This window comes from Glycine soja, chromosome 3 (assembly GCF_004193775.1).
Source record: "Glycine soja cultivar W05 chromosome 3, ASM419377v2, whole genome shotgun sequence".
Lineage (NCBI taxonomy): Eukaryota > Viridiplantae > Streptophyta > Magnoliopsida > Fabales > Fabaceae > Glycine > Glycine soja.
Window position 1 is genome coordinate 34,153,134 of NC_041004.1, and position 7,863 is coordinate 34,160,996.

At 30.5% G+C, this 7,863-nt stretch overlaps 1 pseudogene; it reads right to left on the reverse strand.

Moving 5' to 3' along the window:
* Window positions 1-816: 816 nt before the first annotated feature.
* LOC114406541 lies at window positions 817-3,044 on the reverse strand (annotated as a pseudogene).
* Between the last annotated feature and the right edge of the window lie 4,819 nt (window positions 3,045-7,863).

The window sequence follows — 7,863 nt, forward strand, 5'->3', positions numbered from 1 at the left end:
TAAATTGGAGGTGCCAATCATGATGGTACGTCCTAAATTCTATTGAGCAAAAGTTTTTCATGTTTACATATTTATTTTGCTAAAAAAATCACTTATTTTAGTCAAAAATTCATATTTCTAACACAACTCTTGACTTTGCACGTGTCTCTCTATCGACAATTTTTTTTCTCAATAAATACAAAGTGTCCTCCTAGCTACTCTTAACTAGGATTAAACTAATGGGAAGAGTTCACGATGGTTCATGGTTCAGTTCAACTATCATACTAGCTAGTAGCATGCTAACAAGTTAACAACTCAGGATTCATTGCATTAGTTGCATTGATGAGATTACATTCATCATTAACATATTGTTTATTCACTAATTAATACAGCGGTAAGACCCGTAAAAATATAATAATAAAAGAAAAGAAAAATGAAAAAAGAAAGAAGAAAGTAAACGTAAAAGAAAAAAAACAACAATAAAAAAATAATAATGAAAGAAAAAAAGAAAACGTTAAAAGAAAATAAAAAAGAGAAGAAGACGCGTAAAAAAAAGAGAGAAGAAAAGGAAAAGAAAAGAAAACAAAACAAAAAATAAAGAAACGAAAAAAATAAAAAGATAAGAAAAAAAAGAAAAGAAATAAAATAAAGAGGAAGAAAAGTATTAAAAAAATAACAAAAGAAAAAGAAAAAAAAAAAGAAGAACAATATTGGGCTCTTAAAGAGAGCCCGTTAGGTCAAGAGGATAGAGCGGCATAAAAAAGGAAAATAAGGTGCGTCATTTTCTGCGAGACAACTAGAGTTTTCCAACCTCTTACGTAATCGAGCCAAGTTGTCTTAACTCGGTTCCAACCCAACCCTAACAAAATATAAAAAAAAAACAAAAAGGATTATTGTTTAAACCCAAATTGTTAATACATACACCCTTTCCTATTTTGGACTTAGTCCATTTTTGCAAAATCTGATATTAAATAGAAACATTATTTATACTCCATTTTTCATACATGTACCCCTTGAAAGAGTTACAGTAACCAAAACAGAGAAATAAACTCAGAATTGGCGTCTTCTCAAAGGTTATATATCTAGTAAACTTCTCCTCACATCACCTTTCTCAAAGCTCACCCCTGAGTCCCGCAACTTTGTGGCGGTTCTCAGAACATGACGAGCATAACCACTCTTGACCGCAATACCAACGGGAAGGTAATCGAACCTTATCAAATCAGTGAAGTGTTTTGTTGACTTGGAAGAACTGCGGTGTGAACCAGAGAAAAATTGCTTCTTGTATTTAATAGAATAAAACATCTGGGTATTATAGAATGCAAAGTACTCGATGGCAAGATCAACAAACCCTGCAGTTTGTTTTTCCATTTTCATGTAATCAGGGACAACATCATCGTAGAGTTTCTCAAGCACAAAGAAGGGTATTTGATCCTCTAGAAGGATCTAGTCCTTGGTGATGCTTCTGCTGAGCCATGGATGTATCAAGATCATATCCTCTCGAAAGGATTCGGTTTGGTTCACACCTCGCTCGTGCTTGAAAATGATCGATTTCAACAGGTAGTTTCTGAAGAAAAGCCCATGATGAAAACAACATCCAACAACATCATGTCCACAAATCTCTCTTTGGCAATGTCAGGGAACTTCTCTGCGTAGCATTGCCGAATTTTTTCCATTTCAGTCTCATGGTAGTGTTTGTAAGCATTCATGGTTTGCACGTTTGAGACGCACTTTCAGAAGAAAAAAAAAGTATGTTACCTTGTACTCTTGCATTTTCTCTAGTTCTTGTTTTCCGAGGTGAATTGGGCCTATTGAGATGCACTGAGGAGTATAGGCATCCTCCTTCACCTTTCGGAGATTCTTAGGAGCCTTGTAGATGGTGTGCTTAGACAAACTTGGCGCTTCTAGGACTTCAATGTGGATCACATGTTTCACCATCTTAGTCATTTCTTCAGAAAGAGGAAGATATTCTCGGTAGCATGTGGCATTGTTAAGCAACCCAACTTCAAATTCAACTTCCTTTAATTCAGAAAACAATCACTTCTTTCATTAGCGATTCAATTAAGAAACAAACTATTGTAATCTTTATTTTTATCTACAAATGTTAATGATTAGTATTGATAGTTTTTCCCGTGACCGCACAATGTGCATACCGTGTTTATGAATAAAAAAAAGGCAGCACTACGTTTAACATGTACAAGCATCATAAAATTCATTAATGTTTTGTTTGCATTTTTTTCATTCAGAAAAAAAAAACAACACAAAAAACTAACAGGTGATATTTTGTTTGCATTTGATTTCCATTCCAAATTTTGTGATACGATTCCTCTAAAAAATTCCACGCATCTAAAAAGTTCTCGGAGACTTATTTTTTACAAGGTTTGAATCTCATTTTCAAAGTCCAATTTGAATCTAGTTTTTTTTTTTAATTAATCCAAACCACTATAACAAGAATCCCTTAGGGTTTTTTAACAGCAATACTAACTTGTTATATTATAAAACGCGTGAAAAGAAAGAAAAATATGCTGTAGTCTTGTATCAATGCTTTATTTATCAAAGAAACAGATTTGCTGTAGTTTGGTTAATTCTAGCTACAAAACTTAAAATCATAAACCTGACTTTCCTTTATCCTGTGCAACATTTTCAGCTTTTTACACCTTCACTCTACCAACATATATCTCAAGGGAAATCGGTTGCCAAACATTCTGAAAACAAGTATCAGTTTCCCAAATGGCCTAGTACCACTTGCATTTATAGGACTTACTGAGAAATTTATTTTTGAAAATTAAAGCATTTTCTGACAGAAGTGAATAGTGTGTCCCAACAAATATATAGCAAATCAATTATGTTTCTTAGAGAACTTGCAAAAACAAAACATACAATAAATCACCAAAGAGCAAGAAGTGGACACTATGATTAAAATACCAAAAAGATAAAAGAAGAAAAAAAGAAGTTGGAAACAAAATAAGAATGGACGCAGTTCTGAACCTGCTGGTCGGGAGAAATTGGAGAGTTTAAGGTTTCTCTTTAATAGAAGTTACCTTACTCCATGTCTCTGTTTTTATGTTGTCCAAATTTATGGAATGACGGATTATTATATTCTACAGTTTTTTTCATCTGCAATCTATGCCATTCATAAATATTTCTTATTTCAATAAAAAATTAATAAGAAAACATAATTTATTTAGAAAAAAAGTTGACGGTGAAAGACTGAGCTGTACCCTGCAATTATTTTTCCAAGTGGAGTTCATTTTGACTGACGAAAGCTAGACTTCATAGTTCATGCCAATGGAAATCATTTATGAGTAGACAGCTATTATGCCATGCTATTTAATTAATGGTATAAATATATTTATGATCCATATAATTTATTCAATTTTTTGTATTAGTCCCCTTAATTTTTTAAAACCAAAATATTTTTTCACCGTGAAATTATGTATATTTATACTACTCTTTGTTTTACACAACTTATAATATTTTTTAAAATTTTAAATATGTTTTAGGTTTTTGATAAATGAACAATTTTTATTTTGAGTCTTTAATAAAAAATTTTGTTACACTAAATTTTTGTTTTAAATTTTTTTTACCAATTAAAAGATGACATGAAAACATATCTTTTCAATATATATCACCAATCGAAACAATAAAATACAAACACAAAATTGATAAGCATCTGAACATAAATATAAACGTTCCAAACAACGCACAAAATATACAACAACAATACCTATAAATATAGTCATACTAGCTAGGGCGACAAATATATTATACAATCTTAATTATATTATCATGCATATCAATAGATACTACGTCAAGTGCATATATGATAACCAACGACGACAATAATAGTAACGATTTATTTTTTTAATTAAGTGATATTTGAATCTTAATTAATCCTTAAATATAAAATAAATTATGTCAGAAAAAGAATATATATCTTATGTGTATTCATGATCGTCGATGAAAATTAGTCACCACTTTTAAAGATTACTTTATATCAATATTATGTCAGAATAAAAAAAATACATAGGAGACAATAATTGTATCATGTCAATGTGAATAAAGTTAAATGTCCATGTATAAGATTTACACTATTTTATAGAGTTAAAAACTTTTTATTTGAGCAATCAATCGATTATATATGTTCCTTACAACATAATAAAAATATCAACAAGGGCCTCTAGTAAGAAATCACGAGATATGCTAAACCATTCGGCAGACACGCTAAACTCTATCTGATGGGAGCAAAAGTGACTCCATTAAGAAGGCTTTGTTATGAGTTGGAATTGAGCTTTCTCATCCTTTGGCAAAACAGCATTTGTGATTTTCGGTGTTGAGGCAGAACTATGGTCTTTCGGTCCTGGCACTTTTTATTTTTAATTTACATGGTCCTCTAGAGATTAGTGCATGATTGCTTTTGTGGGGGCTTAGGCCCTTCCATCCAAATAATAATAAAGGCAGGATGAGATATCCAAATGTGATAAAAGAGGGGAGAGAAATGGAGAAAAAGGGAAATTAAAATAAAGAAAGGTGAAAAGGGACAATAACAATACGACAATTTCTAGCTAGTGGAAACAGATATTCAGGTCATGCAAGGATTCCTATAAATTATGACTCATCTCTCTAATGGATCAGCATCAACGAAAACATGAAAAATTGCTAGATTCCTAAGTTGAAATAATAAAAATGTACTTCGATTATCAAAATATTAACGAGCCATTAGTTAACAAATTCTTCTATTTAAGTTTTACCAGTATTGATTATATTTTTGTTCACATTTTTTGGTTCTTCAAAATATATTGTCTTACCTATCTAATGCATAAAAAGCCTTACTAGGGATCATTAAAATAATAAAAATGTTAATTAATAATATTATTCTTTAAAATACACTCATCTTTATACAAAAATATGACGTCTGTAATATAGATTAGCATCAAGCCATCAACGCCATCTACAGTAAAATTAATTAAATATCCTAACATAACAGCTAGTTCAGCAATGATAAAGTTGAAAAGGTTGATCCATATTAATAATTTAAATTACTATGCATATTTTTTAAAATTTTAAGGCTTCATGAGACAAATGAAAAATATAATCACGTTAGTCTGGCTAGAGACGGATCTAGAATTCTAGAAATTTACAAGAGTTGAGTTTCAGTTGACTGGAATTTGTGATTTGTTTGCCATTGGTCATGTAATGTTAACAATCATTACATCTGTATTGAATTTGTAAATATAAAGGTACTAATGGCAGACAGATTAACCAAGTCTCAAGATGAATAAAATGTCGATGACTATCTAAGAAAAGGCCAAGCTACAACTAATGTGTTAAATTAACTAGATGATTTTAATGCGCCAAAATCCTCATACACCGCAAGATAGAAATTTTAAGTACAAATGATTAGATGAATTTAGAAGAACAATCCACCTCAATAAGAAGAAAAATGTAACCTAAAAAACACCAACTAATGTCCTTTACCCCCTCCCCGGTCCCCATTAACAACGGAAAAGTCCAATCACAAAAGTTAGTCCATGCAATCAAATAATAACATTGAAATGTAGAACATCCTCCTCCAACACCATGAGTAATATTTACTATCATGTATAAAAAAATATGCATTTTTTTTATTATCAAATCTTAACTCTCTTAAATTAATTACATTTCAAAATAATTTTTATAATTTTCTTATCTTTCATAATTGTAAGTTATGTTATAAAATATTTCTTTTACATTTTATTTTCCTAAATTTACTCTTTTTCCGACTAAAGCTGAACTAGCTATATTATTTATGAATTTATTTGAATTAAATAATTTTATTCCTTTTAAATTTTTTAATAATGTTTTTCATTTATATATTTTAATAGTATTTTAGTTTAAAATATCAATAAAATATATGCATATTTTCATATTAAGAAATGAAGAATTAATAAAGAACAGAAAAAACAACTCAAAAAAATTTGACCATTTAAAGAAGATTGTTATGTAGGCGAGTTTTCTCAATATACTATTATATCAAGTTGTTTTTACACCTATAAATAGCTATTAGAGTTGCCTAATAGTTTGTATAGTTACACAACTTGGTCAATGCTTATCAAATTTTCTTTAAACCATTATTCTGTAAATTCAAAAATATATTGCATATCCAACAAAAAGAGGCAATCAACAATTATGTATTGATTTGGCATTTAGCTATGGTAGATATAGTTATTGAACCATCTACTGTATATAAAAGCAATAGCTTTGCGTACACATAAATTTACTTTTTAAAATTTCAACAATTATATAGTGTATCGAAAACCCAATCTTCGTCATGGCCATCCCTTCAAGTTTTTCTTTTATGGTATGCAATTTTTATCGCCGATGTTTCAATACTTTGTCTTTTTATTTCATTCTTACTTTAGTTTGCCTATTTTAAAGCATTTGTTTGAATTATCTACAAGATTACCAAAAAGAATGACATTGCAAATATTTTTCATTATTAATTACTTAATACCTAATGATTTATGTACTGGTTAATATGAACATTATCTCTAAAGTAATGATACTTTCATTATCAATATTAATAGTGGTTATCTATTGCACAACATACTTAATTTGCCTAGAGTCTGAAAATCATATCAAATCGACTAGTTTTGTGTCTAAAAGTTTTCAAGTGGGATTAGGAAACAGGGCATCAAAGGCAATTTACGATATTGAGTTTCCAAAAAGGTCATATTGAGGTCAAGAGTTTTGATGATGAACTAGTTGATGAAGATGGGAATTTTGTACCTTTGTACGAAACTTATCTTCACCATTGGTTTGTAATAAAATACAACAAATTAATGTTACCATACTACTAGAAAATATAGATTTAACATCGGTTTTTGATAAAACCGATGTTAACATAAATGCGGTGGCATAATTATAAAAAATGTGTATACGTTAACATCAACTTTCAGAAAATCGATATAAGTTAACATCGTTTTCTTCTAGAAAATCGATGCTAACGTTAACATCATCTAGTTAACATCGTTTTTATTTATTTATTGAAAACCGATGTTGAACCTACATTTAAAAATATTAGAACACGAGTCCTATTTTCCTCACGCTCTCTTCTTCTTCGTCTAAGCTTTGTCTTCGTGAGTCTATCCCTCTCTACAACCTTATCGCCATCGGGCATGACACCTCGCCACCGTACACAGGTATTTATCTACAACCTTATTTTTCACGACTCTGTGTTCTCTGCAGCTTTTCGCGACTCTGGGTTTGGCTCACCTCGATCGCATGGATGAGATTTTACCAACTGCCATGGCAACGGAGTGGCCGATGGCTGGGCTTTTCTCCTTTTACAAGGGAAAAGTCCTTGTGAATGTCAATGTTGCTTCTCAAAACCCATGTCATGTTGTGTTTGTTACTTCTTCTTTTTTCCCTGGTTGTGCCTTCTAATGAATTTAAAGCTTTGATATTTTCATCTTTTCTATTGTTTTCAATAACTACTCTCACTTCTAATGTCTTAAACGTTAAGAATATTTATAATATATGTTTGGGATTGACACAACGGCTTGAACAACTCCAAGTATAAAGACCAAGGTTTGTTTGTATTATTGTGTATTGTTTGTTTCATTCACTATGTATTGATAGTCAGATCTCGACTTGGATCACGAATCAGGCATTGTTAGCATTTAGACATACTAGCCTTTTTTTTAAAAAAATTTGATTACTTGTTTGTTATTTTCCATGTTTTGCATTTTGTAGTGATCAAAATGTTGTTTTAATTAGGGTACTTAATTAATGTCTTTAAAACCCTTTGAATGTTCCAAACAGTCATGCAATGACTTTGAGTTTCTACTGCCTTTGATGCATATCTGATATAGAAAAGAAGCTAAGCAATTTCAATGACATAGTATG